The sequence below is a fragment of the Thermobia domestica genome, chromosome 8, assembly GCF_964235325.1.
Source record: "Thermobia domestica chromosome 8, izTheDome1.hap1.1, whole genome shotgun sequence".
NCBI lineage: Eukaryota > Metazoa > Arthropoda > Insecta > Zygentoma > Lepismatidae > Thermobia > Thermobia domestica.
In genome coordinates, this window is record NC_137461.1 from 156,274,118 (window position 1) to 156,289,520 (window position 15,403).

Genomic DNA, 15,403 nt, shown 5'->3' on the forward strand with positions numbered 1-15,403 from the left:
TTCAGAAAGTCCTACGAATTTGTTAGATAATAAACATTGTAGAATACTTCGTAAATTTGGTAAATAAAAAGGTAAATTTGATTAACTAAGTTGCGCTTTATCGAAAATAGACTGACGCAAGAAGAAGTTTTGTTGTCATTACTAATCAATTTTATTCTGGAATACATTATAAAAAAGCTAAGGATAACAATGAGGGACTAGAACTGCATGGAATTTACTGCATTAAATCAATTTGTTATATTGACAATGACAATCTGCTAGGGAATGATATGAAGACAACAGAAACAGGCAGAGGTTTTACTGAGAGCCCGCAAGGACATAGGTTTAGAAGTAAACAGACGAAACCAAATTCACGGAAACTCGTCCTACTAAAACTTCAAGTAAAACCATCGATAAATTCATCATCATCATCATCATCATCATCATAGATATTTTGCCAGTACTGACACTTCACTTGTCGCAACTGAGAAGCTTTTATGGTCCATGGTCTTCTGCTAACTTCTTTGTCTTCACGTATGATTTTTCTGTTTTGATATCGTCCATTAATTGAAGTCTCCTTCGCTCCCTCCTTTTTTTCTGCCATGATACCCTCTAGCACTTTCCTCATAATAGGTTCCTTCTTAGCCAATGTCCCAACTGTTTCTTTTCCTCTTCAAAATAATATCTAAAATTGTTATTTTCTCCTTCAACATTTCCAAACCCTCTGATTTGTTTTCTGCTCGACCCAGCTAATTCTCTCTATTCTTCTCCACGTCCGCATTCCTCTACTTTGTCGAAAAAATTCAAATATCTAGGATCAATATTAACAGGAAAAACACATGCACATATTAACATGAAAAAAATTGAATGTCGATTGAAAGCAGGCAAGCAGTATATAGTTCAAATTATTTTGTCTTCGAGAATTTTGTCGAAAATTTTTAAGTTCAAAGTATATAAAAGTATCTGTTGTACTATACGGTTGCGAAACATGATCGCTTATTTTAAGGAAACATCACGAATTGAAAGTATTTGGAAACAACATTCTGAAATATATATACGTAACCAAGAGAGATGGTAATGGGGAATGGCGGACGAGGAACAAATTTATAACTTTTATATAATGTCATTATAATCCTAGTCTAGGAGACTCAGGAGGCCAGGCCATGTAGACATAACAATAATAATAGTAGAAGTACAAACCTTTTCAAAATTTTAACTTGAAACTCAACCGAAAGAATGGGAACCCAATAGGCGCAGATCGGAGGGCAATATCCAAATAAATATCGACGAAATAGAAATAAAAGGAAGAAACTGGATGCAGCTGGCTAAAGAGAGAAGCCAATGAAGAGATTTTGTGAATCTGGCGTTCAATCTTTGGGATCGATGATAGTGTGACCACCGCTAGTACTTTCGTACTAGATCTAGTGCCTTTTCTAATATTTTAGTGTTCTAGTACGTTCACCAACAAATCTAGTACTTTTCTCCCCTCTTCTTTTCTCATAAGTACATTTGGAAGAGAAAATGGAATTTCATGAAAATTTGGCAACGTACGAAAATTTCACTGTTCCTGGAAACTTTTTTTCTACCTATTTTTTTCCACAGTAGTATTTATAAGAGTGGAAGTTTGACATAGGTGCCGTCTGGCCGCCTCCTCCAACTAAAAAATGACTACAGTAAACAATATTACATATTTAGTGATCAATTTAAACAGTAGTCGCCTTATGCAGAGTCGTTTTGACTTATGATTAGCATCATACTAAAGGCATGATTACTGCAGGAAACATATGTTAGTCAAATTCTTCAGTATTGTACTAAAAACGCCTCAAAACGACTCTGCATAAGGCACTAGGCTAGTAAGGAATTAAAACTCGATTTTCTCAATAAGCCCATTTTATGGCATTTCTTTGTTTTTTTCTCCCGACATCCTCTATATTTCTCATACTTGTGTTACTTTAGTGGTTTTGAGTGAGTTCTGATACGACAAGTAAGCAGGATACCGACAAGATTTTTAATATGAGGGTATAAAGTCAAAATTAGCAGGGTGGAAGTGGATCGCACGGTTTGTATCAATTTTGACTGTATAAAATTTGAAGTTGTGGTTCTTTAAGGAATGTGGGGGTCACCCATACCCACACGGGAGGTGGAGCTTCAGGAAACCTTCTCATAAGACACTAATATCGTAAAATGTCATAAATATGGTGAAACAGGGGCAGACAAAATTTTAATACTTTTCCTCTGGATCTACTACCTTTTTTCTGCATAGTTTAGTACGAAATATTTTTGCTGGGTGGTCACCCTGATTGATGAGGCATGAATGATGCGAGTAAAAGACAGAGTTCGAATATTCTCTTTCGTTCAAGAGATACGTGTGAACTAACAGAAAGACGTAAATTACCGTTATCCAACTAAGATGCTGTGGGATTTACTCCATTAACAAACTCAGCCGAGATAATTGCTCCCAGCTGTCTATTCCAAAAATAGAATTTAAAAATTCGTTTTCGTTGAAGTGTTACCATGCAGAGCAACGTATGTATGGGTGATACAATATTATAATTCCCACTTACGTAATCTTAATAAACACATTGGAATTTTAAAAACAGATGCTAGAAAATTGAACAATAAACATGCATGGTACCACTCACGCATACAAAGTAGTGACACTTCGGCAATAAGCGGTTACTTGACGAAACAGTGACTAGTGCACAGAGATGACACACTTCCGTCCGTGGAGTGCAGAATGCTCTCAAGCTGTATCTGCTGCTCCATATCTTGACCGTAGCTTCCAATATCCGCTAACTGGATTAATGAATACAGGAGCATCATTTTAGCTTTTGCTTGGGGAAGGCAGCAAGACCCCTTGGTATAAGTAAAATTTCGCATTTTTTACTGATTTACTACTATTTTATTGATAAAATTTATATAAATCTCAAACTCAGAAGGGGACAATTGCCCCTCCTTGCCCCACCTAAATGACGCCCCTGGATGAATGATAGACAGATAGTTTGCCCAGTAAAAAAGGATCTATAGATGAAGTTTCCACAGCATATGGTGCTTACTTTAGATAAACAAAAGCTCATCAGAAGTAGAGTTGGAGATTTAATGTATTTTTATAAATAAGTGCAAGAATAGTTAGGTCTCCTTTAATTAGATGTCCCTTGAATTGTGGCTATTATTATTATTATTATTATTATTATTATTATTATTATTATTATTATTATTATTATTATTATAAAAATAATATTTCTAGGATATTACACTGTCTTTATTTTCAAACTTTTGTTAACCTAGTTGGGAAACTCATATGTTCTTTCTTGTTTCTTTTCGCTCAATCAACAGCAAAAAAACGCTCTACATTAATGTTACTAAAATTAAGTTTCAAATATATAATTCAGCAAGCCCAACTTGCAGTTTCCTCTAACTAATGTAGTACAGATCACAGAACGAAAAAAAAAAAAATAAACAGATCAATTTCTCTGCTAATAAAATTTTATGTAAGACATTAAGGATCGGATAGTTAAGGATAAGATAATACTTTATTAATTATCTTACTTGGAAATTAAAGTGTTTCATCTTTTAAAAGCCGAAGCTATTTCTTAAGGATAGCAAGAACTCTCATAATTTTCTAATTTAAACTTTGCCCATTTGTTTAATAAATTCTAAGATACGGATTAGTTGTTCGCTACAGCAATTATGTTTCTGCAGTTTCTCAGTAAGAACCCCTACCACTGAAATAATGATAACGTATGCTATCCAATCAAGAAACAGATAGGTTTTACAGTCTAAACAAATTCTAGAGCTAATGTCATCTCACACGATCATCTCCTGACAAGTAAAAAAAAAAGAAAGAAATAAGAAAGAAAGAAAAGGAAAGAAAAGAAAAGAAAAGAAAAGAAAAGAAAAGAAAAGAAAAGTAAAGTAAAGTAAAGAAAAGAATAACCTACATTTTTACACAATCCAGAGTATTAAAAGAGATGACGTCATCTGAATATTCTCGCTTGAAGATTGAAAAGAGTCAAGAGAAAGTACTCCTCCAAAATCCCAGACGCTATCTAAAATTATTCTTAATAGAAGGAAGTGGAACAAAAACCTCGACCCTGAAGTGAAACGGTTTTTGGCAAGGCCCATGGTGTTGCTTAAAAAGAAAGAAAAACTTCGAAAAATTAAATAAATGGAAACTCTTCAAAACTATCACTGGAGTATGAACAGTGACAGTAAACACCAAATTTAGATAAGTTTAAAAAACGACAAACTAACCTCAGTACGGGTTACAGTTTAAAAATCAGAAAGCTAAAATAACAAGAATACACATGATTAAGTTATATAAACAATTTTATAAGAATAATTGAATTTAAGAATAAGGCATGACATATAGCATGAACAGCAAACTAAAATAATCCATAAAATTTACATAAATAATTTAAAAATTAATATAGCAAACCGTTGTAAACATCCTTTACTACGTAAATTATTTGCTTACACACATTGGATATATGTAATTACACAATTGTTATACTTCTTTTGAGAGTGTGTGCTCCATGAACTGGTCAAATGTGGCAGTAAAAACTTGATACAAATATGATTACCCTTTTGCAACTAAAAAACACCGAGCTTTTTCCTAGCTAATTGGCTATCATACTACCTTTCGGCGTGGAAGATCTTGGTCTGATTCCTACTGACGGTGGTCAGTGGTAAAGAGTTTAATTGTGGTCCATAGGTTCCTGCTTCGATTCCAGCAAAGTACGTGTGGCGGACAATATCGTATCTGTGGGTTTGGTTTCTTGGAGTACTCTCGTTTCCTTCCACGTTGTCACTCCACAATTTTTCATTGACCTTCACTTGACTTAATCAGCCTTCTTGCTTAGACTAAAGGGCGTAATCGTGGGACGTGAAACTAAAAGAACTTCATTTCAGTGTTTTTTCGTATCCATACATGAAATGAGGTATAATCAAAAGAAAACTTCCTCTGCTGTTTGAGGTTTTAATTCAATTGAAAGGAATAAAATTATACTACGTTTACTTGTAAATATACGAGATTAAAAAGGTTTCCTCACAATGACGTTTCATCAGCACATTTTATGCCATTAGTGCTGAAGGACAGCCATTACAGTGCTGAAGGGCAATATGTACTATATTCCTCTCATGAACGATTTTGTTTTTGTTATTGTCTTAGTTACAGCTGACGTCAATACAAAGATAATGACGCACGTGATTTTTTGAGCATTTGCAATATTCCCACATGCTCCCGTATATGATTGCATAAAACATACATATTAATGACAATTCCCTATTCTTCTATAGTATACTGTTTCTTACAGCTTTAGTTTGATGATGAAATTCTGAGGTATGTTACAAAATTTTACAACTAAATACTTACTTTCTATACCTCTTGAGTAGTTGTTTGTTCAGATTTCTTAGTTACAACAATTTAGGATATTTTTGTTTTTATTCCAAATCAGAAATTTTGTTATTAACTTAAAGATTTGTATTTGTTCTTAAGATGTATCACTGTTCCAAAAACAAAGAAAGAAAGAAGAGTGAAACAATAAAAACAACATTTAATTCGCCCAAGGACAAAACTACTAGCCTACATCCCACAAATGAAATCACTTACTTACCTTCGGTATGATATTAAATGCTCGCACCGATGAACCACTCGCCTGGGGAGAATGGTTATATGTATCCCTGGTTTTAAATGATAATGAACAAGTAACATTGAAACCCATCAAAGTACAGACGAAAGGTCAATTAAAGGCAGATAATGCAATTTTATTAAATTCTCCTCTCTAGGATACGGATACATAATTTTCAATTTGTATTTAATGTTTCACTGGATTCACTCTTGGCAACTACCATACCATTTAGACTTTATTCAGGTAGGTAACACTTTGGATTTTTTAGAAACATTTGTTATTTATTCGCATATTCGGAGAACAAATATAATCATACAATGCAATCTGCAAAACTGCAACAACAGAAATGATAGACGCGAATGCATCTAACTCAAGTTTTGTAGAAGTTTTTAATAAATAAACTACGATTTCAGTGAGATTGTGCATATACGTGTCTACTCGACAGCTAAAGAGTACTTTATTGAATATTCAAGCACCTCAACATGGTCAAGATAACGGAAAGAAGATATAAGTAAACATTACCATGTCCCATTGACGTGAGAACAGGCGCGGGTCCAAGGGGGGCTTGAAGCTCAGGTATACACTGCATAAAATGGGCTTCAATCCTGATTTACTCTGGATAAAGCGGCATACTATGGTTTAGCCCCTTCCTTGATCATATTCTGGATCCACCACTGCCTGAGAAGATATTGTTATTAAAGGTAATGTTTGTAGGTACGTTAGAGTGGAATCGCACGGCCAGCCTATGAAAATTTGAAAATTTGAGGTCCTTTGGGATACCTTTCCATATTACCCAGTTGAACATTTTTCTTGTAATGGGTTACTTCGAAAGCCGCGGAAGACTAAAAATAACGACCACTCTACTATATATGAGCGACTTGGGGAAACTAATAGTATGGCACATTTTCTAACTACCGAGTAAACTGGGATAGAAGGTTGAACAGTCGTATGAAATTCAGTGCAACGACAGAAGTGAACAAGCTTCTCCTGCAATCTACTGATACACTGAGAAAAATCCATTCTCTGGACAGCGGTATATTGTATAAATATACGGAATCCTCTTGCTTACTACAAAAATCAGTATGGTAAAATACATTATCCATATGCTACATACGCACTTGCCTTATATGTTACATCATGCCTTGCAGGATGTCTGACATCTAACAGTTTTCCGTATATCGCATGCATATACTTACGTTACATTCCTCTGCTATATGTTATATACGTCCATTTGTATGTGAGATCCTGACCGCCTATATTGTTTTACACGGGAAGTACGTATAGATAGAACACTCATATGAAAAGTATTATAAAACATACGTTTTCTGTTATACGTCTGCTATACGTTAAGTTCGAATACTACAGAAGTTACGCATGTAACATATGTTTTTAAGTCCGCCACCTACATTTCTTTCCTCAGTGTACGTTTCCCTAATAAAACTACATACATATAGTTGTATTGATGAATCGCAACCCATTCCACCTAATTACTCTATTTCATTGGAAGTGGTGCTTATTGCACTATGTTCTCCCGAGCAACTGATATATTTACCGCATACATATAAATGTAACTATCACTAGATTGCTGAAATTATTTTCATGATTTTAGCAAACTTTCGGCTTGCGGGAAGAAATGTGAGAATCATATGGAAAAGTGATCGAAAATGACTGATATTACTATTTCATTTATAGTTTGCAGGGCCGATGAAATGAGTAGTGACTCTAGATATTATTTAAGACCAAATTTATTCCACTAAGCTTATCCTTAATGTATTCTTCTTCTTGCTATTCATCTCAACCATAGGTTGGTGGGCAAAATGGAAATTTTAAAACTTTTCTCTCCCTTGGGAGAGCTTTTTTATAATTTGGTACGGTCTCTTCTTCGTATCTACATCTAGATATTCTTCCTAGGTCTTCCTCTTCCTGGTTTTCCTTCTGATTTTCCCTCTATCAACACGGTTCCTTTTCCTTTCGGTCCATGATATGAACAGCATTCTGGGCCAACACCACATTTCAGATGCTCCCAGCTTAGATATTTCAGCTTCTCTCAATGTCCACGTGTCTGATACGTAAAGCACAACGCTCCATACTAGGGTCTTAATAAATCGTTTCCGAACGTTCAACGACACATTTATTGATGTTAGCAGCCCCTTTTTATTATTGAATGGTTGTTTAGCCTGCGCTTTTCAGGAACTTACCTCTTTTTCACTTCTTCCTTCGGAGGATATTAGACTTCCTAAATAGGGGAACAGGGATATCTCCACCTTGCTATGGTGGGGGGCTTGCGTGTTCTAGTGATCCCATAAGCTATGCCGGAGATAGCTTCTCTATCAGAGGACTTCCCATGCCGCACAGGTCTTTAGGGATAGGAGCCAGACGAAGAGAGATATTATGGTAGTGGGCAGCAGCTCTACCATTACCACACTGAGGCTGAAGATGATTGACATCGGTAAGGCTCAGATGTGGACAAAAACAGGCAGGGACAGGATGCCCTCTATCGTTGTTTCACTGCGAGGTGGAAGAACTTGGGACACCACCACCTTTCTCAGTCCCTAGAAAACAACATGTCCTTAATGAGAGAAGGTATTTACACATTTTTCATAAAATTTTCCCCTTGTGAGAGGAACAGACATTTGAGTTAGTTCATCTAGAAGCCTATATATTAAGTACTTTAAGTACAAAGTTGGCTAACAGTTTAGAAAGTGACACGCTCAGCCACTGGTTTGCAGTAATAAAGAAACATTTTCATAATTTCGTCTGGAGAGTCTACTGAACCATGCTTTTTGTTATCTAAATATGTGATAGTTCTGATGCATCCTCATAACGTATGTCCGAATATTTGCCAATTTACCCAATGTTTTATAAATAGCAGCAGTAGTGTTACTTCAGATTTTGCCAGGCAGTGGGAAGATGGTTCACCGACTTAAGGGTTTTTGTTTAATACATTAGTATTCGATCGATTAAAATGTACATACTTCTGAAATTTAGAGGAAGAATTTTTAACTGCCCTTCCCAAATAAAGCTTCTGTGAAGCAGATATAATTTGTTATGAGTTTTCGGATGGAAACCGTTGATATTGATGAGCTCGTCAAACGTTACATACATTCGATCGAGGATACCATCCAGTTGGCTTAAATAACACAAACATGAAAAGAATATAATTTTGCAAGGGCCAAGTAGACCTTCTGGTTCTTATACTGGAGACAAGCAAAATAAGTGTATTTCTACAAACAACTACGTTGCATCTAATCCTGGAACGAAACTACTTCTTTTGGTGTTATTTTACATGTTTATTTACTCCTATTTTACATGGCCAAGCTAAGGCTAACCATGCCTTCACTCCCACTTAATGCAATGATCAGGATATATTATTACAAGTATTTGTAGAACAATAATTTAAATGACACACATCTGCAGATATAGGTACAAAATTTTTGGATGGACAACTCCAAAAGTTCATTACCGCCTGCAATTCTTTCTTTCCTGCAATAGTAGGCTATCTAAAAAACAGAGTCGTTGGGGTTGTTGAGAATTACAAAGGCGTTGGACCAAACTTTAATTTTGTTACAAATATAGCAGTGTGGCAAACTGGAAATAAGAGAATAAAATAAATTATTAAGAATGAAAGAATTATTTTTTTATCGTGGGGGCAATGAAATGAAAAGCTAAAAATTAATCTTACTTAAGCAGTTCAAACAAGATGAATGGAAAGAAATAGATATCAGAGGAAAGCAGTTTCTCTAATTTTTCCACAAAAAAATCTTCTAAGAAAGAAAAAGGTTACAAAGTGTAAAGGCATAAAATAAAAGCCTAACAGCCCAAAAACAAATATCTACACTAAACGGAAAGAGAGAAAACACAGAATAAGGGACACTAGTGGCGGAGCAGAGTTGCGGCCCTCACATGCAAGACAAAAAGATGGGACCCTAATTGAAAACCCAATTGTTTTCCTAATGATATTAAATAATAATAATAATAATAATAATAATAATTATTATTATTATTATTATTATTATTATTATTATTATTATGATTATTATTATTATTATTATTATTATTATTATTATTATTATTAACAATTCGTTTCGTTTTCAAAATCTCTGATTCTAGCTAAGAGCATGTTTGCATATAGTGGCCATGTGTGCACTTCTTGTCAATGAGTGCTCCCAAAGGCGAAAAGGGATGGAAACCACCCTGGAAAAGGAACAATAAAAAAAACTTTTTATAATCAATTCTAGAGGTATTTTAAAGTTCGAAGCACTTGCTTTTGACACGTGCTTCTTTGTTTCTGTTTTTCTGGAACAGATAAATTCTGGCGGCTAAGAAGTTACAGTATATAATATTACAAATTTGGAAGTGTATTTATATACATTGGAATTTGTGGTCATAAAGAAATTGTCATTAGAAGACATTATTATAAAACTTAAGTTTTATTTCTTTATCCATCGCAACTCTTATGGAGCCCCTATACCTCAGCCCAGAATATCGATATCGAAATCTTAGGATGTTGATATATCGATGTCGATATATTTGCATATAGAATGTTGATTAAGATCAATATTAATATCGACGATATCGATATATCGACATATCGCACATGCCTAGATCCGAGAAATGATAAAATAATAATAATAATAATAATAATAATAATAATAATAATAATAATAATAATAATAATAATAATAATAATAATAATAACACGAATATATTTATTATGCTTGAAACATTCATTAAGTCACTTTCAAAATAAATACGAAACTTGGTGGACAAATAAAATACTAAACTTCCAGCAGAACTATTGATCTCCGAGAAACACCTAGGATAATGTGTTAGTGTTCATTGGACGTACTGATCTGAAATACTTTCTAATAAACCCAATAGGTAGTGTAGGTCATACATTTCATTCCAGACTATTAATGAAAAGTGAACAAAAACAAAAGAAAGAAAGAAAAGAAACGAAAAGAAAGAAAAAATGAATGAGTGCTACATTACTTCTAAATTTCTATTAGAAACACTCCATATTAAAAGTCCAAACTGTATCATAACGAAAAGTTAAAAATGTTCAAAAGTAAAATTTTATGTTCCTTATAGATGTAGCAGGCCTTGCATGATTCAAATTTGAAATTTGAATAAGACATTTAATTATAGGATGGAAACACATTTTGTGTCAAACTAATAGAAATAAAATCATATTTTGAAATAACCAAAGAGGGGGATATTTTCTACTTATCTTCGAAGATTTGTCTGTTCAAAATATCCAGTGTCGATTTCATCTATTGCGGATATAACGTTGTAGTTCGCACAGTTGCTGCCATTATTTTATGCGAGAAACGATACTACTTGGCGGGAAATCTAACCGAGATCTTTCACGTGGAACTCTTGCGTGATAAGCACTACTTTACCGATCGTTCAATCCGAACATTGCTTAACAAATGGTGTGATGCTTCTTTCTGGGAACGATAACATGAAAAGAGCTGCAGATCAATGAAGCATCAATGAAGAAGTGTCCTGGTAATTTACTTGGCTTTTCCCAACCAATATTCGTAAATCGTTTGTCTCATGATACAGGTGTTTGCTTCCACTTTCTTAAGGGTTGCTCGTCTAGGAGGGGAAGTCGACTCATCACGATCACTTTGTTAAAAAGAAGAAATTGGCGTCAACAGGATTTGAACCTAGGTTGGATAACTGTACTGCTTGTAAATCCACTACGTTACCCCTACACTATCATGCCACATGAGTTTAAACCACAAATATTAACAACTTCAGCTTTGGAACGAACCGGCATCTTCTTATAAGGTTATTTATACCAAAATGCTCAAAGAAATTCATTAATTCGAACATATAATGAGAAATTAGTCCCCACTAATAAGTATAATGGTATACAATCCAGGAAAAATTACAGAAATAATAACATATTATGCAGTAATTTTGCAGTGCAAGTTCAAGAGTAGGTGAATAACAACAACAACAACAATAATAATAATAATAATAATAATAATAATAATAATAATAATAATAATAATAGACAACAATACTGTTCAGAAGAAAATTTATTATTATTATTATTATTATTATTATTATTATTATTATTATTATTATTATTATTATTATTATTATTATTATTATTATTATTATTATTATTATTATTATATCATCCATATTACGCGTAACGAGTGTTGTGGGTCGTCGTTTATATACGAACTATGTTATGTGTTTGTACTCTTCCGCATGTCTTCTTGTTTCCACACAGACACTATTTCCACACAGTCTGATCCGGAGTCACTTCACTAGACCTAGACTAATTTGAGTAGAGTTCCCTTCCTCAGATTCTTCACTTGAACCATTATCACTTGAATCAGAATCAGTATATTGCACATCTTCGTAATCACTACATGAAAAATCTTTGTCACGGTCTGTAACATCTTCTTTCTCAATCCAGCTGTTACTATCTTCATCATCAGAAGCACTATTGTCAATATCCTGTAACTGTGATAGAAATTCTGCAGCTGTAAATCTTTTACTGTCTGTAGACTCCATAATTCGCAAACAGTGAAACACATCCTTCAGAACAACTACAACAAATCAATGGCTGTTTACAAGTGTTTTAGAGGTATCTATAGTACACCTTAATAAAAAGTATAAACAAAAATCAAAACGTCATTTTTATCCAGAGTAAAATAAATAAGAATTGAACTTTATAGTGGACAAACACAGTATGCGAGGGTTCTCTAGGGGCTCTCCCGTTTTCTCCCACTTTGTTCATTCCACCATTCCATTCATTTCGCATCACCAACGTCTCTTTTAGGCTACCCGGCATAATCGCGGGACGTAAAAGTGACAAATTTTATTGTCCGTTCACTCTAGGATGGAAGATTGTTTACAAACAACAATTATAGTGCGAGCGTCAAAACCTTGCTTCTCACCCCTACATAGTTAATTCATGGTTGCCAGGCACATGAATCGCCGAACCGAATGTACCTACTTCTGCACAGTCATGGACCAAGTGCTATTACTACATAAATTGCTGCTTTTGAGATGACTGAGATATTAACGTTATGACAAATCGAGTAAGTTATTATGTAATACAATCTTACATATAATGCACACTCAATTTTGTACACGTGTTCTTGTTCGAAAGTGTGCGAAAACCTTGTACGCCTGGCAATATTGGAAGATGGCAGTTTGTGTTGTAAACAATAAACAGAGAAAGCGAAGACCGTTAGGTTCGCTGGACAGCGTGGTTTTCATGATAAGGCGACAGAAACATATCGTACTGATTGTAAACAACGGCTGGGAATTTCGATGCGAGTATAGGTGGAAATATTCTCGCTACATATTGCCTGTTGGTGAAGGTTTGCAATGTTGCAAACTGCTAAGTGTAAAATTCCATACTAATTGAACGAGCTTTGAGAAGGATTAGTATGATGCAATAATTATAAATACTAACAACCATAGACCTAAAGTATTAGGAAATAAATCATGCTGCTGCAAGAAGAATATAATACACATTGAATTACGTGTTCAAAGTACAGTATAAAGCGAATTTTAACATTTAAACATTTTAAAGCTGTACACATTGGCCCTGTTTGGGTGCCCTTACCAGACACTGTGCAACACAAAAAAAGGCATTAAAATAGGTAGATCGAGCGTGGGCATGAACCCGGCTCTGGCCGGTATTCCTTATTAAGGTTTTCCTCAGTCCCACGAGGTGAATGCCTAGATGGTAGCTTCTGTAAGGCAGGGGCGGATCCAGGACGGACTTCTTGGGGGCGGTGGGTTTTAATACTGCTATTTAGAGCTACTTTTAAGAGCTCCAAATTCTGGGATTGGGTTTTATTTAAATATATAAAATGAGAAAGTTTCCTTTCCTGGGAGGGCAATCGTCACGATCGCCCCCCTGAATCCGCCACCGCTGCAAGGCCAGAATTGGGCCAAACACCGAGGCCCCAGAATTGGCCGGAAATATATTCCTTCAGAATATTATGTTGCCAACACTTCCACAAATATTATGGTGGTGGGTTCCGACATCCCTTTTTCGTTTATATGGGCTTAAATTCATTATGAAGTAAATGTAGAAGTGTTTCTTTCATTCTCTTTCTTTCTTTCTTCTCATCTTTCTCATCCTCGCTCTCCTTTCCCCATCTTCTTAAAATATGAACACTATCCTCCTGTAAGATTGTTTCTCTCCACGGCCCAAGGTTTAAAGAGACCAACCTGATATAGTTAACTATTAGCAGAACTGTACCAATAAATTCACATTAGAGACAGCGCCGTAACTTCGATTTTATCTGGGGGGCAAGCATTAATACGTGTATTTGGGCCTCCTAGAAAAAGTTGTTTTTCTCATTCTTGGGCCCCCCTCTTTCTATCTTTTTCTTACTATTTATGCCCCCGGAGCCTGTGGGCCCTCCCTCACGGCAAGGTCTACGGGCCCGTTACTTACGCCCCTGGGCCCGTTCCATACATCACAAATTAATTAAGGGGACAATATTGACAGATCTCAAAGCCATACGAATAAATGTTATTTCTAGGGCCCCTAATAATAGACGTTTCTTACTGAAGTGGGCACACGGCTCACTTTTGTTTTATTTACCTTTTGTGCGCTGCTTTATGTAATGTAGTGAAACTGTTTGATGCTTCATTTATTATTTCATGTTCGTATTGTATATGAATTAAGAAAATTTTGTCTCCAAATGGGCCCCTTCGAACGGCGGGGAACCTCCCTGGGGGCAGTTGCCCCTCCCCTGCCCCACACAAGTTACTGTCCTGATTAGAGAAGAAGTAAACTCTTTCGAAATTTACGCAACTTGCAAATACCAAACCCTACTAGTGCTAAAATTGATGAGTTAGTGCCACTGTTACCACTGCTATAAGGGGAAAGTAGGGGAAGGACTGCTAAGATTCGCTGGCCAGGTTTTGTGTCAAAACATAGCGCCAAGCTACAGTAAACGGACAATATTTTCATTTTCAAAATAAATAGGTAGGTGTCAAAATGACCACCTTGGTAGTTCTGGGTAAATCTTCATTTTTAATGAAAACCAAAAGTAATTGAAATATGATATTTAGGATATAATCACACTGATTAGAGGGAGGAAAATTGTGCCAAATGTTTAGCATATCTTAATTAATGTTTAAATTGAAGGATGATGAATGACGTTGAGGGGTCAACATGATCCCTTTGGTAGTTCCTGTGTTAAAATTCCAAAAAAGCTCTCACCGTGAATCGAACCCAGGACCTCGTACACCAAAGGCGAATTAACCACGATCGCTACGTAGTAAACGATCGTGTTTACTGTGTTTACGTTAGATATCTTTGCCTCCATTTACTATTTTCCTTAATTTCAAAATGTCTTTCATATTCCTTTTTGCAATAAGCCAATAATCTTTGACATAGTTTATATTAATAACTCGAGGTGTTTTTGAACCAAAGGTTCACAATTTAGTTTCTTCTCCACACCAAACTACACATATGACAGATTGAATTGCCATACCCTGCATTTGGTTCTTAAGCAGTCATTCTTACCTGATCAAAGAATTACTTCTGGCACTATACAACAAAATTCATTCATTCGACGAAAAATTAGTGCCACTAATAAATGAAATAACATACCATCCAGGAAAAATTGCAGAAATAATAACATATTACGCAATAATTTCGCCGTGCAAGTTCAATAGTACGCGAATAATAATAATAATAATAATAATAATAATAATAATAATAATAATAATAATAATAATAATAATAATAATAACAATAATAATAATAATAATAATATTAATAATAATAATAACAG

The 15,403-nt window shown here is 34.9% G+C and overlaps 1 protein-coding gene across 1 annotated transcript in view; it reads left to right on the top strand.

Annotated features, from left to right (window-relative positions):
* The first annotated feature begins 5,241 nt into the window (after window positions 1–5,241).
* Window positions 5,242–15,403, top strand: part of LOC145693305 (alpha-tocopherol transfer protein-like) — a 103,097-nt gene continuing 92,935 nt past the window's right edge. The window contains exon 1 of the mRNA XM_081769170.1: window positions 5,242–5,320. The gene's annotated coding sequence lies outside the window, so the exon portion shown is untranslated. The remainder of the gene's footprint in view (window positions 5,321–15,403) is intronic.